The sequence below is a fragment of the Pristiophorus japonicus genome, chromosome 1 (genome assembly GCF_044704955.1).
Source record: "Pristiophorus japonicus isolate sPriJap1 chromosome 1, sPriJap1.hap1, whole genome shotgun sequence".
Lineage (NCBI taxonomy): Eukaryota > Metazoa > Chordata > Chondrichthyes > Pristiophoridae > Pristiophorus > Pristiophorus japonicus.
In genome coordinates, this window is record NC_091977.1 from 36,485,414 (window position 1) to 36,510,066 (window position 24,653).

A 24,653-nucleotide genomic window follows, 5' to 3' on the forward strand; every position below is an offset into this window, starting at 1 on the left:
CTAGCTTGCGATGCGTCTTCATACGGGGCCGGGTATGTGTTACAACAAGCAAATGAATCGGGAACATTACAACCGATCGCTTATGGGTCCAGGAGTTTGTCCACGGCCGAAAGGGCCGACAGCATGATTGAAAAAGAAGCTCAGGCATGCGTTTACGGGGTGAAAAAAATGCACCAGTATCTGTTTGGGCTTAAGTTTGAGTTAGAAACTGACCATAAGCTGCTCATATCGTTATTCACAGAGAGCAAAGGTATTAATACCAATGCCTCTGCTATGTAATTCGCCACAGGCCAGGCACAGAGAACTGCGCTGATGCTCTCAGTCAGCTACCATTTCCCAGCACCCGGGTGGAAATGGCACAGCCTGCAGACTTGCTCTTGGTAATGGATGCATTTGAAAACGAAAAGTCACCCGATACGGCCTGATTAAGACCTGGACCAGCCAGGATCCTTTACTGTCCCTTGTAAAAAACTGTGTCATAGAAACATAGAAAATAGGTGCAAGAGTAGGCCATTCGGCCCTTCAAGCCTGCACTGCCTTTTCAATAAGATCATGGCTGATCATTCCTTCAGTACCCCTTTCCTGCTTTATGTCCATACCCCTTGATCCCCTTAGCCGTAAGGGCCATATCTAACTCCCTTTTGAATATATCCAATGAACCAGCATCAACAACTCTCTGCTGCAGGGAATTCCACAGGTTAACAACTCTCTGAGTGAAGAAGTTTCTCCTCATCTCAGTCCTAAATGGCCTACCCTTTATCCTAAGACTATGTCCCCTGCTTCTGGACTTCCCCAACATCGGGAACATTCTTCCGGCATCTAACCTGTCAAGTCACATCATAATCCTATACGTTTCTATGAGATCCCCTCTTATCCTTCTAAACTCCAGTGAATAAAGGCCCAGTTGATCCAGTCTCTCCTCATATGACAGTCCAGCCATCCCTGGAATCAGTCTAGTGAAACTTCGCTGCACTCCCTCAATAGCAAGAACGTCCTTTCTCAGATTAGGAGACCAAAACTGAACACAACATTCCAGGTGAGGCCTCACTAAGGCCCTGTACAACTGCAGTAAGACCTCCCTGCTCCTATACTCAAATCTCCTAGCTACGAAGGCCAACATACCATTTGCCTTCTTCACCGCCTACTGTACCTGCATGCCCACTTTCAGTGACTGATGAACCATGACACCCAGGTCTCGTTGCACCTCCGCTTTTCCTTATCTATCACCATCCAGATAATATTCCGCCTTCATGCTTTTGCCCCCAAAATGGATAACCTCACATTTATCTACATTATACTGCATCTACCATGCATTTGCCTACTCACCTAACCTGTCCAAGTCACCCTGCAGCCTCATAGCATCCTCCTCACAGCTCACATCGCCACCCAGTTTAGTGTCATCCGCAAACTTGGAGATATTACACTCAATTCCCTCATCTAAATCATTAATTTATATTGTAAAGAGCTGGGGTCCCAGCACTGAGCCCAGTGGGGCTCCACTAGTCACTGCCTGCCATTCTGAAAAGTACCCGTTTATCCCGACTCTCTGCTTCCGGTTCTCTATCCACGTCAGTACATTACCCCCAATACCATGCGCTTTGATTTTGCACATCAATCACTTTTGCGGGACCTTGTCAAAAGCCTCTTGAAAGTCCAAATACACCACATCCACTGGCTCTCCCTTGTCCACTCTGCGAGTTACATATTCAAAAAATTCCAGATGATTCGTCAAGCATGATTTCCCTTTCATAAATCCATGCTGACTTGGTCCAATCCTGTCACTGCTTTCCAAATGTGCTGCTATTTCATTCTTAATGATTGATTCCAACATTTTCCCTGCTACTGATGTCAGGCTAACCAGTTGATAATTACCAGTTTTCTCTCTCACTCGTTTTTTTAAAAAGTGGTTTTACATTAGCTACCCTCCAGTCCATAGGAACTGATCCAGAGTCGATAGACTGTTGGAAAATGATCACCAATGCATCCACTATTTCTAGGGCCACTTCCTTAACTACTCTGGGATGCAGACTATCAGGCCCCGGGGATTTATTGGCCTTAAATCCGATCAATTTCCCGAACACAATTTCCTGCCTAATAAGGATAGCCTTCAGTTCCTCCTTCTCACTAGACCCTCGGTCCCCTAGTACAATCGGAAGGTTATTTGCGTCTTCCTTCGTGAAGACAGAACCGAAGTATTTGTTCAATTTGTCTGCCATTTCTTTGTTCCCCATTATAAATTCACCTGAAAATCCGACTGCAAGGGACCTATGTTTGCCTTCACTAATCTTTTTCTCTTCACATGTTTATAGAAGCTTTTGCAGTCAGTTTTTATGTTCCCTGCAAGCTTCCTCTCATACTCTATTTTACCCCTCTTAATTAAACCCTTTGTCTTCCTCTGTTGAATTCTAAATTTTTCCCAGTCCTCAGGTTTGTTGCTTTTTCTAGCCAAATTATATGCCTCTTCCTTGGCTTTAACACTGTCCTTAATTTTCCTTGTTAGCCATGGTTGAGCCACCTTCCCCGTTTTATTTTTACTCCAGACAGGGATGTACAATTGCTGAAGTTCATCCATGTGATCTTTAAATATTTGCCATTGCTTATCCACCGTCAACCCTTTAAGTATCCTTTGCCAGTCTATTCTAGCCAATTCATGACTCATACCATCGAAGTTACCTTTCCTTAAGTTCAGGACACTAGTTTCCGAATTAACTGTGTCACTCTCCATCTTAATAAAGAATTCTACCATGTTATGGTTACTCTTCCCCAAGGGGCCTCGCACAACAAGATTGCTAATTAGTCCTTTCTCATTACACATCACGCAGTCGAGGATGGCCAGCTCCCTGGTTGGTTCCTCAAAATATTGGTCTAGAAAACCATCCTTAATACACTCCAGGAAATCCTCCTCCACCGCATTGCTATCAGTTTGGTTAGCCCAATCAATATGTAGATTAAAGTCGCCCATGATAACTGCTGTACCTTTATTGCATACATCTCTTATTTCTTGTTTGATGCTGTCCCGAACCTCACTGCGACTGTTTGATGGTCTGTACACAACTCCCACTAGCGTTTTCTGCCCTTTGGAATTCCGCAGCTCCACCCATACCGATTCCACATCATCCAAGCTAATGTCCCTCCTTACTATTGCAATAATTTCCTCTTTAACCAGCAACACCACCCCGCCGCATTTTCCTTTCTGTCTATCCTTCCTAAATGCTGAATACCCCTGGATGTTGAGTTCCCAGCATTGGACTCCCTGGAGCCATGTCTCCGTGATGCCAATTACATCATACCCGTGAACTGCTATCTGCGCAGTTAATTCGTCCACCTTATTCCGAATACTCCTCGCATTGAGGCACAGAGCCTTCAGGCTTGTATTTTTAACACACTTTGCCCCTTTAGAATTTTGCTGTAATGTAGCCCTTTTTGTTTTTTGCCTTGGGTTTCTCTGCCCCCCACTTTTTCTATTCTCCTTTCTATCTTTTGATTTTGACTCCATCTTATTTCCCTCTGTCTCCCTGCAATGGTTCCCATCCCCCTGCCATATTAATTTAACTCCTCCCCAACAGCACTAGCAAATACTCCCCCTCGGACAATGGTTTCCAGTCCTGCCCAGGTGCAGACCGTCCAGTTTGTACTGGTCCCACCTCCCCAAGAACCGGTTCCAATGCCCCAGGAATTTGAATCCCTCCCTTCTGCACCACTGCTCAAGCCACGTATTCATCTGAGCAATTCTGCGATTCCTACTCTGACTAGCACGTGGCACTGGTAGCAATCCTGAGATTACTACTTTTGCGGTCCTACTTTTTAATTTAACTCCTAGCTCCCTAAATTCGTCTCGTAGGACCTCATCCTGTTTTTTTACCTATATCTTTGGTACCGATATGCACCACGACAACTGGCTGTTCACCCTCCCTTTTCAGAATATCCTGCACCAGCTCCAAGACATCCTTGATCTTGCACCAGGGAGGCAACATACCATCTTGGAGTCTTGGTTGCGGCCGCAGAAACACTTATCTATTCCACTTATAATTGAATCCCTTATCACTATCGCTCTCCCACTCTTTTTCCTGCCCTCCTGTGCAGCAGAGCCACTCACGGTGCCATGAACTTGGCTGCTGCTCTCCCATGATGAGTCATCCCCCTCAACGGTATTCAAAGCGTTCAAGCTTCCATGGGAGCTGTTCCAGCGTCCCTGTGGAGATGCATGAAGAGATCAAGCCGTTCCAGTGGTGCAAAGATGAAATGTCCATACAGGCGGGGTAATTGCATGGATTTGCCTAAGAAAGGCAGGGAAACATTCATATGCGACCTACAAAGTACCCACCCAGGCATAGTAATGATGAAAGCTATAGCCAGATCCTATGTGTGGTGGCCCGTCATTGACACAGATTTGGTGTCTTGCGTGCGCTAATGCAACACTTGCTCTCAACTGAGCAGTGGACCCAGGAAGGCATCGTTAAGTTTGTGGTCATGCCCATCCAAACCGTGGTCTATGATCCAGGTTGACTTCGCTGGCCCATTTCTAGGCAAAATGTTTTTGGTTGTTGTGGATGCTTATTCAATGTGTAATAATGTCTGTAAGCACGTCCACCGCCACCATCGAAAGCCTATGAGCCATGTTTGCCACACACGGCCTGCCTGATGTCCTTGTCAGCGACAATGGGCCGTGCTTCACCAGTGCTGAATTCAAGGAATTCATTACCCACAATGGGATCAAGCACGTCACATCTGCCCTATTCAAGCCAGCATCTAACGGCCAGGCTGAACGGGCAGTCCAAACCATCAAGCAAAGCTTGAAACATATGTCGGAAGGCTCCCTGAAGACCTGCCTGACCCGAGTCCTCAGCTACTGCACAAGACCCCACTCACTTACTGGTTCCCCCTGCTGAACTGCTCATGAAAAGTGTACTCAGAACAAGGCCCTCTCTCGTCCACCCTGATCTCCATGATCATGTCGAGGGCAGACGGCATCAACAAAGCATGTACCATGATCGCGTTATTTTGTCACGCGATATTGAAGTCAATGACCCTGTATTTGTACTCAACTATGGACATTGTCCCAAATGGCTTGCTGGCACTGTCATTGCCAAAGAAGGGAGTAGGGTGTTTGAGATCTATCTTGCAAATGGACTAACTTGCAGAAAGCATTTGGACCAAATCAAACTGCAATTCACAGACAGCCACGAGCAACCTGAAGAGGACACCACCAATTTCAACCCTCCGATACACACACAAGTGGCAACCGACATCACGGTTGACCACGAAGCTGAACCCATCATCCCCAGCAGCCCAGCAAGGCCAGCTGTGCAGCAGCCCAGTGAAGGCTCAACCAACTCACCTGCAACTATGTTTGTACCGAGACGATCGACTAGGGAGTGGAAAGCCCCAGATTGTCTCACCCTGTAAATAAGTGTACACATGACTTTGGTGGGGGGAGTGATGTTATGTATGCAACACCTTGTAAACACCAGAGGGCGCATTTGTTGGAGTCCCAAGCGATCCCAGCACTGCATATAAGCAGGCCTCCCATGCTGTGCCAGCACTCTGGAGTCAGAATAAAGAGACTAAGGTCACACTTACTCAAGTCTACAGTACTCAGTCACATTGCTTTATTTGAGACATAACAGATATGACCCATGCTGTTCCTTTCCTGGGCCACCCTTTGGCTCGGCCTCACCGCTCCTGGGCTTCTGACCTCCACTCTGGCTTCCGACCTTCACTCTGGGTCCCGACCTCCGACCTCCGCTGTGGGTCCCGACTTCCGACCTCCTCTCTGGGTCCCGAGCTCCGACTTCTGCTCTGGGTCCCGAAATCCGACTCCTCCTGAGCACCTTGCCACGGTTTTTCTTCTGGGTGTTGCTCGTAGCAGTTTCCTGAAGATTAACCTTTAGGTCGTGGAGGTACCAGGATAATCCTGGAGGGTTGGCAACCCTATTCACTCAGGTCCTCCAGAGCAGGGTGCTTGCCACCCTTGCATGTGGTTTGACTCTCACACTATTGTATTTGACTCCTTGTGCTCTCGAAACAGATCACTCAGTTGTAAAAGTACTCAGTCTAACCACTTTTTTGACAGACACGAGGCCTGAGACTCTGCTAAGGCCCCGACTCTCTTCGCCTGCTTAGGCATCTCGGGGGGGCCAAGAGCGGTGGCCGAGGGGGGCTGAGAGCAGTGGTGGGAGGGCCGAGAGAGCCCGTGGGTGGGCAAGAGTTACGGCGGGGGGACTGAGAGGGCCCGTGAGCGTCCGAGAGCGGTGGAGGGGGGCCGAAAGCAGTGGCGGCGTGCCAAGAGAGGGGTGGAAGAGAGAGAGAGACTGGGGGTGGGGGAGAGAGAGCCCATGCCAGCTCTCTGCAAGAGCACTTCAACTAGTTCCACCCCCCGCCCTTCCCCTGTAGCCCTGCAAATTCTATTCCTTCAGATACTTATCCAATTCCCTTTTGAAAGCTGGAATTGAATCTGTCTCCACCACCCTTTCAGGCAGTGCGTTCCAGATCCCCATGTCACCTTTGGATCTTTGACCAATCATCTTAAATCTGTGTCCTCTGGTTCTCGGCCTTTCCGCCAATGGGAGCAGTCTATCTATCTACTCTGTCCAGGCCCCTCATGACTTTGAACAACTCTATGAAATCTCCTCTCAACCGTCTCTGCTCTGAGGAGAATATCCCCAGCTTCTCTAGTCGAACATTACTGAAGTCTCTCATCTCTGGAATCATTCTTGTAAATCTTTTTTTCACACTCTCTAAGGCTTTCATATCCTTTGTAAAGTGTGGGGCCCAGAATTGGACACAGTACTCCAGTTGAGGGTGAACAGTGTTTTCTAAAGGTTCATCATAACTTCCTTGCTTTTGTACTCTATGGCTCTATTTATGAAGCCTCGTGTACCGTATGCTTTTTTAACTGCTTTCTCAACCTGCTCTGGCATCTTCAATGAGTTTTGCACACATATCCCAGGTCTCTCTGTTCATGTCCCTCCTTTAGAATTATACCCTTTAGCTTATATTGCCTCTCTTTGCTCTTCCTGCCAAAATGTATCACTTTGCACTTTTCTGTGTTAAATTTAATCTGACATAAGTCCGCCCATTTCACCAGCCTGTCTATCTCTTCTTGAAGACCATCACTATCCTCCTCACTGTTCACTGTACTTCCAAGTTTTGTGTCAACTGCAAATTTTGAATTTGTGCCCTGTACTCCAAAGTCCAGGAGCCGGATTTTTGGCTTTCAGGTTTTTTCGGCAAAAACATTAGCAACAGGTGAAACTTATCATTTACGCCGCACTGTAGTTTTTAGTTTCGGGTTTTACGTCTGTGCCAGGGGTGCATCAGTAAGGGGGGGAGGGGGGTGTTGCACGAGGATTCCCGGCGCAAAAAGGCGAGTTTCTCCTAATTTAGTCCTGAGCCAGGAGCGCTGCGAGAGAGGCCTTGGTGGCGGGGGCGGGGGGCGGAATGCAAAAAACATTCACAAAACCCTTAGCTAGCAAGTACTTTAACTTACCTTTTTTGCAGATTTTCATACTTACCACTGCTGGCAAGGCTGTACCGATAGGTTTGATCTGTCTATTCTGGGGTCGTCGTACGGATCGTGAGAGAGCTGAAAGTTGGACGCAAACGCAATCGGCGTTGTTGCATGTCGGCGCTCCTCTCCCCGGCAGTATGAGCCATCGCCGCCACAAACAGGTACCCGAGGATCCCGCCCGAGCTTTGAGACCGGGTTTTGGCTGTGGAGGGTCAAATCCGGTCGTAAACATCTCAAAAATCCGGCCCCAATTCTTTAATATATATCAAGAAAAGCAGTGGTCCCAAGTACCGACCACTGGGGAACACCACTGTATACTTTCCTCCAGTCCGAAAAACAACTGTTCACCATCAGGTTTTTCTTCTGATCATGCTTGAGTGAATCACCTTGGGACGTTTAACTATGTGACGGCACTAGATAACTGCAAATTGTTGATGTAAGAACGTCTATAAAATCAGCTTTTAGCTATTGTATTTAATAATTAAATCAGATTTGGTTTTCTAGGCTTGTTAATGTATTTGCTGAGCTAGTAATTCTAACCCACATTGTAAGATGGGCAGCTTGCAGAGTAAGTTTGTTTCCTCCAAGGTCACTTTTCCATCCGTACTTTTCATCAACATCTTCTGTATTTGCTCCCCTTTCATCGCGCTGAATCAATTTTAATGCCATTGGGTACAGTCAGAAAAGAGCACATTATACATTCTGTTTGCTATTTTGGAGGCATTGAAAAGCTTTCATTATAAAGAAAAAAGGTTTCAATAAATAAGCATGTGAGTTGGGAAATCTTTACAAAGCAGAATCCCAGTACAACGTCTTATTGTTACATACAGCACTTGGAATACAAGACAGACAGAGCCCCAAAGACTGTTCCTGACCAAATGTGAGCAATTAATTGTGATACAAGATGGATTTAGCACTACGACAGACAAGAACAGAAAACAACCATTTATTTTCCCCTGAAGGTTTCTTTCCAATAGGGAGAATTGTTATCGGTTGTTTTTGAACCAATCTGTATAATTAAATATTCAATACATACTACTAATGTCTGTAAAAACGTCTGCCATAACTTTCAAAAGGATGTTTTTGTTCTCCAATCTATGGGCCTAAATTTACCCAGGAGTTGCTCCGTTTTTTTTGGAGCAACTTGATTTTTCTGGAGTATCTTAAAAATCCCCATTCTGCACATTGAATTTGCACAAGTGTAAGTGAGCTGGTTAAGATTTTTTTTAGTTTAGTTTTTTTATTCAAAAGAGGGTGTTACCAGCCACCTACACCTGTTTTGGCCATTTAAGCCAGTTTGGACAGCTAATAGTTGCTCCAAACTAACTTAGGCCAGCGTATGTGGTCACTTATGGCCACACAGAAAATCCTTGCAGAGTGTTAAGAAATCAGCACAGGTAGCCAGAGATAGGGGGGTGGGGTGGGGGGCGGGGGGGGGGGGGTGGTAGTGGAGGCGGGAGGGAAGCACAGAGGACCTTGCAAAGCACTAAACACCTTCACAACAACTAATACAGATCTTGTACTGTAACTTTTGCATAATTTACACATTCCACTATATAAAGCTTCATAAAATATGTACATTTTAATATCATTTATATCAGAAGACAAAGGGTTTCATAAAACCATTCATGAATAAAGTATTTTGCTAGCAGGGCTATGAACGATGGTCACTTGCGCAAGGTACCTGAGGGTGCCCATGCAATAACTCCCCAATAAGGCACCCATGGGTGCTGATGCAATGTTCCCAACAGGGTATCTACGGGCATCCATGCAGTTGTTCACTAAGAATTGGTGGGATTTTTAAAAAATTGACCGAAGTCATGAGTACTATCAAAACAAAAGCCACGACCAGATATTTGCTGGTACTGAGAGACCAAATCTAAGGAACATTTTCTTTGGTCATTCTCACCTCTGAACAACCAGTTGCATTGCAGCACTGACAGAGACTTTTTCTAAATCATTTAAAGAAACTTTCCTCCTTCCCCCCCGCCCCGATCAAATGTCTCCCCGCACCAACCTGTTTCTTGTCGCCCTCAGCACAGGAAGGTAGCGGCCGGCATGTGCGGCAGGCCACTTGGCCCGGAATAGGGGTGGGACGCGTTGAGTCACAATCATGGGAGGAGCTACTGCGCATGCACGAACTCTCTACTACGCATGCGGACAGCTGCCGGCACTCTTTTAGGCGCAGGGCCCTAGCTTCGCCCCCCCAATTGACTTGCCATGCCCGTGCCAAGCCCCGGGAGAGAGGGGCCAGAATACAGCGCTATATTTTTGGTGCCGTTTTGAGAGCAGAAAATCGGCGCACCTCAGGTTAAGTGTGCCGAAAAAACCAGAGGGCCAAATTTGGGCCCTATGCCTCTCATTGAATTATTCAATGTGTAGAATCATCTTGTTGTGATATTTGAAACTGTTATTTAATAATGTTTAAATTTTAAATTGTCTAAATGCACAAATAATACATGTGTACTTCCTTTGCCTCCTGTGTGTACTGCAGATCCCACTGACTTGCTGACATAATATTCATTAGCTTTGTGTAACCCTTCTGTTATTTTCATCAAATTGAATTTCTTTATTACTGCTTTCACTGAATAGTTTGCTATCACTTGCCATTAACAAATTTAGTGAGAATCATACACAAATTAAACACTTAGAAATATTTATTTGATACATTCATCTTGAATTGGAAAGACACATTCAATAGTACAAATGTAAATAGTACGTTCATCTCTGGCAAAGGAACCAGATGGGGAGCTGAGGAGAATTTATTTTTTATGCAGCGAGTTGTTATAATCTGGAATGCACTGCCTGAAAGGGCGGTGGAAGCAGATCCAAAAGGAATTTAATACAGAGACAAAAAGGAGAGAATTTGCATGGCTATGGGAAAAGAGCGGGGGAGTGAGAATAATTGGATAGCTCTATCAAACAGTTGGCAAAGGCACGTGACAATGATATAATTATTCACAGAAAGTAGAGAGCAACTATTTTATTTTTTTGTTTTATAATTGTTTTGGAAGATAACAAATCCGTCTCTTTTCCCCTCAGCCTAACCTATTTTATGTAAATCATACTCTACCCGCAGGTGAAATGATTGTTGAGGAACTCCTTACTAAATGTCTATCAATGTCAAAGATGTTGGTCATGCACCATATCCATCTGCATTTGAGATCTAATAGATGCACAGGTGCCAAGGGCAGACAAATTCATTTGTTTTTCCAAAAGCCTGAAAAACAGCTGAGTTATAGTAATGGGACTGAAAGCCAATAAATCCCATGGACCTGATGGCTTACACGCTCGGGTTTAAAAGAGGTGGCTATATAGATAGTGGATGCATTGGTTGTCATCTTCCAAAATTCTATAGATTCTAGAATGGTTCCCACGAATTGGAAGGTAGCAAATGCAACCCCACTATTTAAGAAAAGAGAGATAGAGAAAACAGGGAACTACAGACCAGTTAGCTTGACATCAGCAGTAAGGAAAATGCAAGAATCTATTATTAAGGATGTAGTAACAAGGCACTTGAAAAATAATAATAGGACTGGGCAGAGTCAACACAGTTTTATGAAAGAGGAATCATGTTTGACAAATCTGTTAAGAGTTTTTTGAGGTTGTAACTAGCAGAATAGATAAGGGGGAACCAGTGAATGTGGTGTATTTGGATTTTCAGAAGGCATTCGATAAGGTGCCACACAAGAGGTTGTTAACAATATTAGGGCTCATGGGGTTGGGGGAAATATACTAGCATGGATTGAAGATTGGTTAATGGACAGACAACAGAGAGTAGGAATAAGCAGGTCATTTTCAGGTTGGCAGGTTGTAACTAGTGGAGTATCGCAAGGGGCCCCAGCTATTCACAATCTATATCAGTGATTTGGATGAGGGGACCAAAAGTAATACATTCAAGTTTGCTTATGATACAAAGGCAAGGTGGGAACGTAAGTTGTGAGGAGGATGCAAAGAGGTTTCAAGGGGCAATAGACAGGCTAAGGGAGTGGGCAAGAACATTCCCTCAATTCCCTGGATGCTGGGGCGGTCCCAGCGGATTGGAAAATCGCAATAGTAACACCCCTATTTAAAAATGGAGGCAGACAAAAAGCAGGAAACTATAGACCAGTTAGTCTAACATCTCTCATTGGGAAAATGCTGGAGTCCATTCATCATCATAGGCAGTCCCTCGAAATCGAGGAAGACTTGCTTCCACTCCAATAGTGAGTTCTTAGGTGACCGAACAGTCCAATACAGGAATTACAGTCTCTGTCACAGGTGGAACAGACAATCGTTGAAGGAAAGGATGGGTGGGACTGGTTTGCTGCATGCTCCTTCCACTGCCTGCGCCTGTTTTCTGCATGCTCTCGGCGATGAGACTCGAGGTGCTCAGCACCCTCCCGGATGCACCTCCTCCACCTAGGTGGTCTTTAGCCAGGAACTCCTAGGTGTCGGTGGGGATGTTGCATTATTAAGGAAGCCATAGCGGGACATTTGGAAAAGCATAATTCAATCAAGCAGTCAAGCAGTTTCATGAAAGGGCAATCATGTTTGACAAAATTTACTGGAGTTGTTTGAGGATGTAACGAGCAGGGTGGATAAGACGGGACCAGTGGATGTGGTGTATTTGTATTTCCAGAAGGATTTCGATAACGTGCCACATAAAAGGTTACTGCACAAGATAAAAGTTCACGGGTTTGGGGTAACATATTAACATGGATAGAGGCTAACTAACAGGAAACAGAGAGCCTGGATAAATGGGTCATTTTCCGGTTGGCAAATAGTGACTAGTGGGGTGCCGCAGAGATCGGTGCTGGGACCTCAGCTATTTACAATCTATATGAATGACTTGGATGAAGGGACCGAGTGTAATGTAGCCAAGTTTGCTGATGATATAAAGATGGGTGGGAAAGCAAACTGTGAGGAGGACATAAACAATCTTCAAAGGAATATAGACAGGCTAAGTGAATGAGCAAAAATTTGGCAGATGGAGTATAATGTGGGAAAATGTGAGGTTATCCAGAAAAAAAAATTATAATTTAAATGGAGAAAAATTACAAAGTGCTGCAGTACAGAGGGGCCTGGGGGTCCTTGTGCATGAAACACAAAAGGTTAGTATGCAGGTATAGCAAGTAATCAGGAAGGCAAATGGAATGTTGGCCTTTATTGCAAGAGGCATCGAGTATAAAAGCAGAGAAGTCCTGCTACAACTGTACAGGGGATTGGTGAGGCCACACCTAGAGTACTGTATACAGTTTTGGTCTCCGTATTTAAAGAAGGATATACTTGCATTGGAGGCTGTTTAGAGAAGGCTCACTAGGTTGATTCTGGAGATGAGGGGATTAACTTATGAAGATTTGAGTAGTTTGGGCCTATACCACATTGGAGTTCAGAAGAATGAGAGGTGATCTTATCGAAACATATAAGATAATGAGGGGGCTCGACAAGGTGGATGCAGAGAGGATGTTTCCACTCATAGGGGAAACTAAAACTAGGGGACAAAGTCTCAGAATAGAGGGCCATCCATTTAAAACTGAGATGAGGAGGAATTTCTTCTCTCAGAGGTTTGTAAATCTGTGGAATTCTCTGCCCAAGAGAGCTGTGGAGGCTGGGTCATTGAATATATTTAAGGTGGAGATAGACAGATTTTTGAGCAATAAGAGAATAAAGGGTTATGAGGAGCGGGCAGGAAAGTGGAGCTGAGTCCATGATCAGTTCAACCATCATCTTATTAAATGGTGGAGCAGGCTCGAGGGACCAGGTGTCCTCCTCCTGCTCCTCTTTCTTATGTTCTTATGTTCTTATGGCAAATGGAATATAATGCGAAGAAATGTGAAGTTATTGACTTTGTCAGGAAAAGTAGAAAAGCAGAGCATTTTTTAAATAGTGAGAGATTGGGAAATGTTGGTGATTAGAGGGACTTGGCTGCCCTTGTACATGAACACTGAAAGTTGACATGCAGATGCAGCAAGCAATTAGAAAGCAAATTGTATGTTGGCCTTTATTCCAAGAAGATTTGAGTATAAGAGTAAACATATCTTACTGCAATTTTATAGGGCCCTCATGAGACCACACCTGGAATATTGTATACTGTTTTAGTCTCCTTACCGAAGGAAGGATATACTTGCCACAGAGGGAGTGCAACGACTGAGTCATGGGATGGAAGAATTGTCCTATGAGGAGAGATTGAGTAGAGTAGGCCTATATTCTCTAGCGTTTAGAAGAATGAGAGGTGATCTCAGTGAAACATACACAATTCTTACAGGGCTTGACAGGTAGATGCAAGGAGGATGTTTCCCCAAGCTGGGGAGTTTAGAACCAGGGGTCACAGTCTCAGGATAAGGGGTCAGCCATTTAAGAGTTAGATGAGGAGACATTACTTCACTCAAAGTGTCATGTATGCAAACTCTTTGTATTCACTATGTAAATATGTGCGATATACTACCTGAGGGCGCTGCTGTTGGAGGCCCAGGGGTTTCCTGCCCTGGTTTGCAGGGGGCATATAAAAGACAACCAGCCATGCTGCCTCTCACTTTGCAGTCGTATTAAATGGACTGAAATCACATAGCTCTTACTCACAGTACAAGGCCTCGTGGAGTTATTCGATGGTAATTGCAGACATAATAATTGGCGAAGCGAATACGGACTTTCACGCGATTATGGCTACCTTTGACACACTAAAAGACTTCGCAGAGGCTGATGATTGGGATGCCTTCACGGAAAGGCTTGAGCAATATTTCATGGCAAACGACCTGGCAGGGGAGATATACACATTGGCGGAGAAGTGCAAGGCTATATAGCTGACCAGTTGTGGGCACCTCGTCAGGGACTTGCTGGCACCCATGAAGGCCAAGTATAAGAAATACGATGAGCTGACTGAACTAATTTGCGATACCATACAGATGACTTCCCACCAGAATCGGAGCTCACTGGCAAGTACTGTACGTAAAATAACGCCGATTGCAGGCAGAACTGTTGAACTAATAAGAACTGTACAGAGCAGAGCCTACATGCCTGCTGCTGCTAGGCCGCCAAGGGGTGTAAATGCAAAATCATTAACACAATGCTGGCATTGTGGGGGTAATCATGGGGCCCATCAATGTCGATTTAAAGACTATGCGTGCAAAAGCTGTAGAACAAGGGGCCAGCTCCAGCGAATGTGCAAACATACTGTGACTCACCACATGGCAGTGGAATCGGCAGAAGAGTCCCGATCCAACGTCGATCACAAAGAACAAGCTAGAGAAGCAACTCAGCCCGAGGGAGCAGTGTGGGGGGTGCACACCCTCTCCACAAAAAGTCCTCCCATGATGATAAAAGTTAAATTAAATGGCGTTCCTGTATCCATGAAGCTGGACACGGGGGCGAGTCAGTCAATTATGAGCCAGAAGGCATTTGAAAGGCTGTGGGACAACAACAAAGCACAAAGAACCAAGCTGAGCCTGATTCAGATAAAGCTGCACACTTACACCAAGGAACTGATACCAGTTATTGGCAGTGCGAACGTAAAAGTATCCTATGATGGAGAGGCACTCGAGCTGCCACTGTAGATTGTACCAGGTGATGGGCCAATGCTGCCTGGCAGAAGCTGGATGGGGAAGATTCGGTGGAACTGGGAAGACATCAAAGTATTATCGTCAGTGGACAATGCTTCCTGTGCTCAAGTGCTGAACAAGTTCCCATCTTTATTTGAACCAGGCATCGGCAACTTCACAGGCGCCAAAGTACAGATCCACTTGGTCCCCGAGGCATGGCCCGTTCATCACAAGGCTCGAGCGGTCCGCTACATGATGAGGAAGAAAGTGGAGATCGCATTGGGCAGACTTCAATGCGAGGGAATCATACCGCCAGTTGAGTTCAACGAGTGGGCCAGCCCAATTGTTCCGGTACTAAAGAGCGATGGCACGGTCAGAATCTGCGGTGACTACAAACTAACGATCAACCGAGTCTCATTGCAAGACCAATACGCACTACCCAAAGCCAATGCCCTTTTCATGACATTAGCAGGGGGAAAGGCGTTCACCAAGCTGGATCTAACCTCCGCTAACATTACCCAGGAGCTGGTTGAGTCATCGAAAAAATTAACATGCATTAACACGCAAAAAGGACTGTTCATGTACCACAGGTGCCCGTTCGGTATTCGCTCGGCTGCAGCCATATTCCAAAGAAACACCGCTTTGGGTACTGTTGAGGGGGCTGACTCATCAGGGGAGGGCAGCAGCAGCCAAGTCCATGGCACCGTGGGTGGCTCTGCTGCACAGGAGGGCAAGAAAAAGAGTGGGAGAGCTACAGTGATAGGGGATTCTATTGTAAGGGGAATAGGTAGACGTTTCTGCGGCCGCAACCGAAACTCCAGGATGGTATGTTGCCTCCCTGGTGCAAGGGTCAAGGATGTCTCGGAGCGGGTCCAGGACATTTTGAAGGGGGAGGGTAAACAGCCAGTTGTCATGGTGCATATAGGTACCAACGATATAGGTAAAAAACGGGATGAGGTCCTACAAGATGAATTTAGGGAGCTAGGAGCTAAATGAAAAAGTAGGACCTCAAAAGTAGTAATCTCAGGATTGCTACCAGTGCCATGTGCTAGTCAGAGTAGGAATTGAAGGATTGCTCAGATGAATCCGTGGCTTGAGGAGTGGTGCAGAAGGGAGGGATTCAAATTCCTGGGACATTGGAACCGGTTCTGGGGGAGGTAGGACGATTACAAACTGGATGGTCTGTACCTGGGCAGGACCGGAACCAATGTCCGAAGGGGAGTGTTTGCTAGTGCTGTTGGGGAGGAGTTAAACTAATATGGCAGGAGGATGGGAACCTATGCAGGGAGACAGAGGGAAGTAGAATGGGGGCAGAAGCAAAAGATAGAAAGAAGAAAAGTAAAAGTAGAGGGCAGAGAAACCCAAGGCAAAAAGCAAAAAGGGTCACATTACAGCAAAATCCTAAAGGAGCAAAGATTGTTAAAAAGACAAGCCTGAATGCGAGGAGTATTCAGAATAAGGTGAATGAATTAACTGTGCAGATAGCAGTTAACGGATATGATGTAATTGGCATCACGGAGACATGGCTCCAGGGTGACCAAGGCTGCGAACTCAACATCCAAGGGTATTCAACATTTAGGAAGGATAGGCAGAAAGGAAAGGAGGTGCGGTAGCGTTGCTGGTTGAAGAGGAAATTAATGCAATAGTAAGGAAGGACATTAGCTTGGATGATGTGGAATCAGAATGGGTGGAGCTACGGAATACCAAAGGGCAGAAAACGCTACTGTACAGACCACCAAACAGTAGCAATGAGGTTGGGGACAGCATCGAACAAGAAATTAGGGATGCGTGCAATAAAAGTACAGCAGTTATTATGGGCGACTTTAATCTACATATTGACTGGGCTAACCAAACTGGTAGCAATGCGGTGGAGGAGGATTTCCTGGAGTGTATTAGGGATGGTTTTCTAGACCAATATGTCGAGGAACCAACTTGAGGGCAGGCCATCCTAGACTGAGTGATGTGTAATGAGAAAGGTCTAATTAACAATCTTGTTATGCGAGGCCCCTTGAGGAAGAGTGACCATGATATGATAGAATTCTTTATTAAGATGGAGAGTGACACAGTTAATTCTGAGACTAGGGTCCTGAACATAAAGAAAGGTAACTTTGATGGTATAAGATGTGAATTGGCCAGAATAGATTGGCGAGGGATACTTAAAGGGTTGATGGTGGATAGGCAATGACAAACATTTAAAGATCACATGGATGAACTTCAACAATTGTACATCTCTGTTTGGAGTAAAATTAAAATGGGGAAGGTGGCTCAACCATGGCTAACAAGGGAAATTAAGGATAGTGTTAAATCCAAGGAAGAGGCATATAAATTGTCCAGAAAAAGCAGCAAACCTGAGTACTGAGAGAATTGTGTAATACAGCAGAGGAGGACAAAGGGTTTAATTAGGAGGGGGAAAATAGAGTATGAGAGCAAGCTTGCTGGGAAAATAAAAACTGATTGCAAAAGCTTCTATAGATATGTGAAGAGAAAAAGATTACTGAAAACAAACGTAGGTCCCTTGCAGTCAGATTCAGGTGAATTTATAATGGGAAACAAAGAAATGGCGGACCAGTTAAACAAATACTTTGGTTCTGTTTTCACGAAGGAAGACACAAATACACGTCTGGAAATATTGGGGTCCGAGGGTCTAGTGAGAAGGAGGAGCTGAAGGATAGCCTTATAAAGCGGGAAATTGTGTTCGGGAAATTGATGGGATTGAAGCCCGATAAATCCCTGGGATCTGATAGTCTGCATCCCAGAGTACTTAAGGAAGTGGGCCTAGAAATAGTGGATGCATTGGTAATCATTTTCCAACAGTCGATCGACTCTGGATCAGTCCCTATGGACTGGAGGGTAGCTAATGTAACACAGCTGTTTAAAAAAGGAGGGAGAGAGAAAACAGGTAATTATAGACCGATTAGCCTGACATCAGTAGTGGGGAAAATGTTGGAATCAATTATTAAAGATGAAATAGCAGTGCATTTGGAAAGCACTGACAGGATCGGTCCAAATAAGCATGGATTTATGAAAGGGAAATCATGCTTGACAAATCTTCCGGAATTTTTTGAGGATGTTACTAGTAGAGTGGACAAAGGAGAACCAGTGGATGTGGTGTATTTGGACTTTCAAAAGGCTTTTGACAAGGTCCCACACAAGAGATTGGTGTACAAAATCAAAGCACATGGTATTGGGGGTAATGTACTGACGTGGATAGAGAACTGGTTGGCAGGCAGGAAGCAGAGAGTCGGGATAAACGGGTCCTTTTCAGAATGGCAGGCAGTGACTAGTGGAGTACCGCAGGGCTCAGTGCTGGGACCCCAGCTATTTACAATATACATTAATGATTAAGATGAAAGAATTGAGAATAATATCTCCAAGTTTGCAGATTACACTAAATTGGGTGGCGTTGTGAGCTGTGAGGAGGATGCTAAAAGGCTGCAGGGTGACTTGGACAGGTTAGGTGAGTGGGAAATGCATGGCAGATGCAGTATAATGTGGATAAGTGTGAGATTATCCACTTTGGGGGCAAAAACACGAAGACAGAATAATATTTGAATGTCGACAGATTAGGAAAGGGGGACGTGCAACGTGACCTGGGGGTCATGGTTCATCAGTCATTGAAAGTTGACATGCAGGTACAGCAGGCGGTGAAGAAGGCAAATGGTATGTTGGCCTTCATAGCTAGAGAATTTAACTATAAGAGTAGGGAGGTCTTACTGCATTTGTACAGGGACTTGGTGAGGCCTCACCTGGAATATTGTGTTCAGTTTTGTTCTCCTAATCTGAGATGAGGAAAAACTTCTTCACTCAGAGAGTTGTTAACCTATGGAATTCCCTACTGCAGAGAGTTGTTGATGCCAGTTGATTGGATATATTCAAGAGGGAGTTCGATATGGCCCTTATGGCTAAAGGGATCTTGGGGTATGTAGAGAAAGCAGGAAAGGGGTACTGAGGGAATGATCAGCCATGATGTTATTGAATGGTGGTGCAGGCTAGAAGGGCCAAATGGCCAACTCCTGCACCTATTTTCTATGTTTCTATGTTTCTTTGTTAAACATGGAGAGCCTGTTGAAATCAGTTCCACGCACCGTCGTATTTCAGGACAACATTCTCATCACTGGCCGCGACACCTCCGAACACCTGCACAACCTGGAAGAAGTTTTAAGTCGACTAAACGAAGCTGGACTCCAGTTGAAACGATCCAAATGTGTCTTCCTGGCGCCAGAGGTAGAATTCCTGGGGAGGAAGATTGCGGCAGACGGCATCAGACCCACGGACTCGAAGACAGAGGCCATCAAGAATGCACCCACACCACAAAATATAACGGAGCTGCGCTCGTTTCTGGGACTCCTCAACTATTTCAGGAACTTTCTTCCAAGATTGAGCACCTTGCTGGAACCGTTGTACAAGCTGTTACGCAAGGGAGATGACTGGGCTTGGGGTAAAAATCAAGAGGCCGTCTTTGAGAGGGCCAGAAACCTGCTGTGTTCGAATAATTTGTTGATATTATATGACCCATGTAAACATCTAGTTTTAGCATGAGATGCATCGTTGTACGGTGTCGGATGTGTTTTGCAGCAAGCCAGTGCAGTGGGCAAGCTCTAACCAGTTGCATATGCGTCCAAAAGCCTATCAAAGGCCGAATGAGGCTACAGCATGGTCGAAAAGGAGGCTTTAGCCTGTGTTTATGGTGTAAAAAAGATGCACCGATATTTGTTTGGACTCAGCTTCGAGTTAGAGATGGACAACAAGCTGCTAATCTCCCTGTTTTCAGAAAGCAAAGGCATAAACACCAATGCTTCGTCTTGAATCCAAAGATGAGCACTGTCTGCCTACGACTATGTGATCTGCCACAGGCCGGGGACTGAAAGCTGCGCCGATGCTCTCAGCCGAGTACCGTTGCCCACCACCGGGGTGGAAATGGCACAGCCCGCAGACCTGCTACTGGCCATGGATACCTTTGATAGCGAAGGGTCACCCGTAATGGCCCACCAAATTAAGATCTGGACCAGCCAGGATCCTCTGCGATCCCTTGTAAAAAGTTGCATCCTCAATGGGAGCTGGTCAGCGATCTCCAGAGACATGCAAGTTGAGATCAAGCCGTTTCACCGTCATAAAAACGAAATATCGATCCATTCATATTGCCTCGTATGGGGCAACGGCGTTACCAATGCAGGGAGACAGAGGGAAATAAAATGGAGACAGAAGCAAAAGATAGAAAGAAGAATAGTAAAAGTGGAGGGCAGAGAAACCCAAGGCAAAAAACAAAAAGGGCCACTTTACAGCAAAATTCGAAAGGGTCAAAGTGTGTTAAAAAGACAAGCCTGAAGGCTCTGTGCCTCAATGCGAGGAGTATTCGGAATAAGGTGGACGAATTAACTGTGCAGATAGCAGTTAACGGATACGATGTGATTGGCATCATGGAGACATGGCTCCAGGGTGACCAAGGCTGGGAACTCAACATCCAAGGGTATTCAGCATTTAGGAAGGATAGACAGAAAGGAAAAGTAGGCGGGGTGGCATTGCAGATTAAAGAGGAAATTAATGCAATTGTAAGGAAGGACATTAGCTTGGATGATGTGGAATCGGTATGGGTGGAGGTACAGAATATCAAAGGGCAGAAAACGCTAGTGGGAGTTGTTTACAGACCACCAAATAGTAGTAGTGAGGTTGGGGACAGCATCAAACAAGAAATAAGGGAAGTGTGCAATAAAGGTACAGCAGTAATCATGGGCAACTTTAATCGACATATTGATTGGGCTAAACTAACTGCGGTGGAAGAGGATTTCCTGGAGTGTATTAGGGATGGTTTTCTAGACCAATATGTCGAGGAACCAAACAGAGAGCTGGCCATCCTACACTTGGTGATGTGTAATGAGAAGGGATGAATTAGTAACCTTGTTGTGCGAGGCCCCTTGGGGAAGAGTGTCCATAATATGATATAATTCTTTATTAAGATGGAGAGTGACTGATATGTCCTTACTATACAGTATAAATGCACACGAGGCCCATACTTGAGAGAAGGTCACTCTGTGACCAGTTACCTTTATTACCAAGACCTCGAGTGACGAAGGTGTGCGGAGCTTCACCTTTTATACCTGAAAGTACAGGTTAGGAGTGTCTCCCACAAGTTCACCCCCTTGAGGTCAATGTTCTCAAGGTGTACAACTTAGGTCAGCTTGGGTTACAATGATAGTTGAATACATGACATCACCTCCCCCCAAAGTCTTATTGGGATCACAGGTTAAGTCTCTCTGGTGGTTTACGCTCCCTTGTAGAGCGCCTGAGTTGGGACTCTGGTTGTTGGGCGCTGGCCTGAGTGTCTGCTGTTTGCGGTGCCTCAGGATTGTCCGGACCGCCCACAGTGACTGGGCTCTCCCCCACTTGGTTCCGGTGTTCAGTCACCTGTGGTGGAGTAAACTCTATGTCGTGTTCTTCCTCTTCTTCTTCTATGGGGTTGCTGAACCTCCTTTTAGTTTGATCCACGTGTTTGCGGCAGATTTGTCCATTGGTAAGTTTAACTACCAAAACCCTATTCCCCTCTTTGGCAATCACAGTGCCTGCAAGCCATTTGGGCCTTGCAGCGTAATTATGGTCAAAAACAGAGTCATTGACATCAATACATCGCGCCCTCGTATTCCTGTCATGGTTGTCACATTGTGACTGATGCCTGCTCTCAACAATTTCTTTCATAGTAGTGTGTATAAGGGATAATCTGGTTTTGAGCGTCTTTTTCATTAGCAGCTCTGCGGGTGGAACCCCTGTGAGTGAGTGTGGTCGGGATCTATTGGCCAACAGGAGGCGTGATAAGTGGCTTTGTAGGGAACCCCCTTGGATTCTGAGCATCCCCTGTTTGATTATCTGCACTGCTCGTTCCGCCTGGCCGTTTGAGGCCGGCTTGAACGGTGCCGTTCTGACATGGTTGATTCCATTGCCTGCCATGAAGTCCTGGAATTCAGTGCTTGTGAAGCACGGGCAATTGTCGCTGATCAAGAGATCCGGTAGACCATGGGCGGCGAACATTGCTCGTAGACTTTCTACCGTGGCAGAGGATGTGCTTGAATTTAAAATGGCACACTCAATCCATTTGGAGTAGGCGTCTACTACAAGCAAAAACATTTTTCCCATGAAAGGACCTGCGTAGTCCACATGGATGCGTGACCATGGCTTGGCGGGCCAGGACCAGGGACTAAGGGGGGCTTCCCTGGGTGCGTTGCCCAGCTGAGCACACGTGTTGCACCTGGGAACACAAAGTTCCAGGTCTGCATCTATCCCTGGCCACCAAACGTGTGACCTGGCAATTGCCTTCATCATAACAATGCCTGGGTGCTCATTGTGAAGTTCTCTGATAAACACCTCTCTGCCCCTCTGGGGCATGACTACTCGGTTTCCCCACAGTAGGCAATCAACCTGAATCGAGAGTTCATCCTTGCGCCTATGAAATGGTTTCAATTCCTCAGGACATGCCCTGTACGTGGCTGCCCAGTCCCTATTCAGGACACATTTCTTAACTAAAGACAGCAGAGGGTCTTTATTTGTCCAGACTTTAATCTGACGGGCTGTCACAGGTTAGCCTTGGCTTTCAAAAGCTTCAACAGCCATGACCATCTCAGCATCATGCTAAGTTTCCCCCTCAGTGGTGGCTAGTGGGAGCCTGCTGAGTGTATCGGCACAGTTTTCAGTGCCCGGTCTGTGCCGAATTGTTTAGTCACAGGCGGATAACGTGAGTGCCTACCTCTGTATGCGGGCCGAGGCATTCTCATTTATGGCCTTGTTGTCAGCCAAAAGAGACGTTAGGGGTTTGTGATCTGTCTCCAGCTCAAATTTCCAGCCAAACAGGTGCTGGGTGCATTTTTTTTTACTGCATATACACATGCTAGCGCTTCCTTTTCTACCATCCCGTAGCCCTTTTCTGCCTGGGACAGACTTCTGGAGGCATAAGCTATCGGCTGCAACTGGCCCTTGGCATTAACATGCTGCAACACACACCCGACCCTATAGGACGATGCATCGCACGTTCGAACAAGTTTCTTACACGGGTCATATAACGTTAACAGTTTGTTGGAGCATAATAAGCTGCGTGCTCTATCAAAAGCCCTTTCCTGGCTGTCCCCCCAGACCCAATTACGACCTTTGCATAGGAGCACATGTAGCAGCTCTAACAGCGTACTCAATTTGGGAAGAAAGTTATCAAAATAGTTCAGGAGCCCCAGGAACGAAGGCAGCTCTGTCGTGTTACGGGGTCTGGGTGCTCTCTGGATCGCTTCCGTTTTGGACGCAGTGGGTCTAATCGCGTCTGCTGCTACCCTCCTCCCCAGGAATTCTACCTCTGGAGCTAAGAAGATGCACTTCGCCTTTTTCAGTTGCAGCCCTACCCGGTCCAGTCTGCATAGCACCTCCTCCAGGTTGTGGAGGTGTTCTTCAGTATCCCGACCCATGATGAGGATGTCGTCTTGAAAAAGGTTTGCCACCGGATAGCGTCGCAAAGAGGTCCTCCGCTCTCGGTAGCGGGTATTAGTCTTGGAGTGACACCCGATCTAAGGTGGCCTTGTAATCGGCACATAACCTGACCGACCCATCCGCCTTGAGCACCGGCACGATCGGGCTCACCCAGTCACTTAATTCGACTGGCGAGATGATGCCTTCCCTCAGCAGGCGGTCCAATTCGCCTATTATCTTTTCCCGCATCACGTACGGCACCGCTCTGGCCTTGTGGTGTACTGGCCTGGCGTCCAGGTTTATGTGAATCATTACCTTGGCCCGTATGAAAGTGCCGATGCCAGGTTGAAATAATGAGTCAAATTTGTCCAGGACCTGTGAACATGATACTCACTCCACAGAAGAAATTGCATTGACATCGCACAATTTCCAGTTCATGACAGCAAGCCAACTCCTCCCCAGTAGTGCGGGACCGTCCCCCGGGACAATCCAGAGTGGCAATCTGTTCTTCGAATCTTTGTGGGTCACGACTACCGTGGCGCTGCCTAGCATCGGAATGATCTCCTTTGCATATGTCCGTAGCTGTGCGTTAATCGGCAATAATTTTGGCCTCCTGGCCTTGGTCACCCACAACCTTTCGAACTGTTTGATACTCATCAGGGACTGGCTGGCCCCTGTGTCTAGCTCCATTAATACTGGGATGCCTTTGAGGAGCACTTTCATCATTATCAGTGGCGTCCTGGTATATGAACTGTATATGTGCTCCACATGAACTCGCTGAACTTCAGCTTCCAGCGATTTCCGCTACTATTCATTTGGCCTCGTAGGGCTTACATCGGGCCCGTCCTCCTCGTACATCAACCTGGCTGCAGGCTTCCTGCACATATGCGCCAAGTGACCGCTGACGTTGCAGTTTCTGCAGGTATATTGCTGATACCTGCCAGCTCTGGCTGTGTGTTTGCCTCCACACCTCCAGCATGAGCTGGAGGCCCCGATATTGGAAACAAAAGGTCCATTACCAGTCGATCGTCCCTGACTGTCTCTGCAACTGTCCTGAAGCGCACCATTAACAGGTGTTGATGGCCCCATTACTGGCTGCATTGTTCATTACGATGACATGAATCGCCTTTCAGCTAGCCATTGTCTCTGTTGAATTCCCACTTTGGGTTCGACTACATGTTGGGGCATGT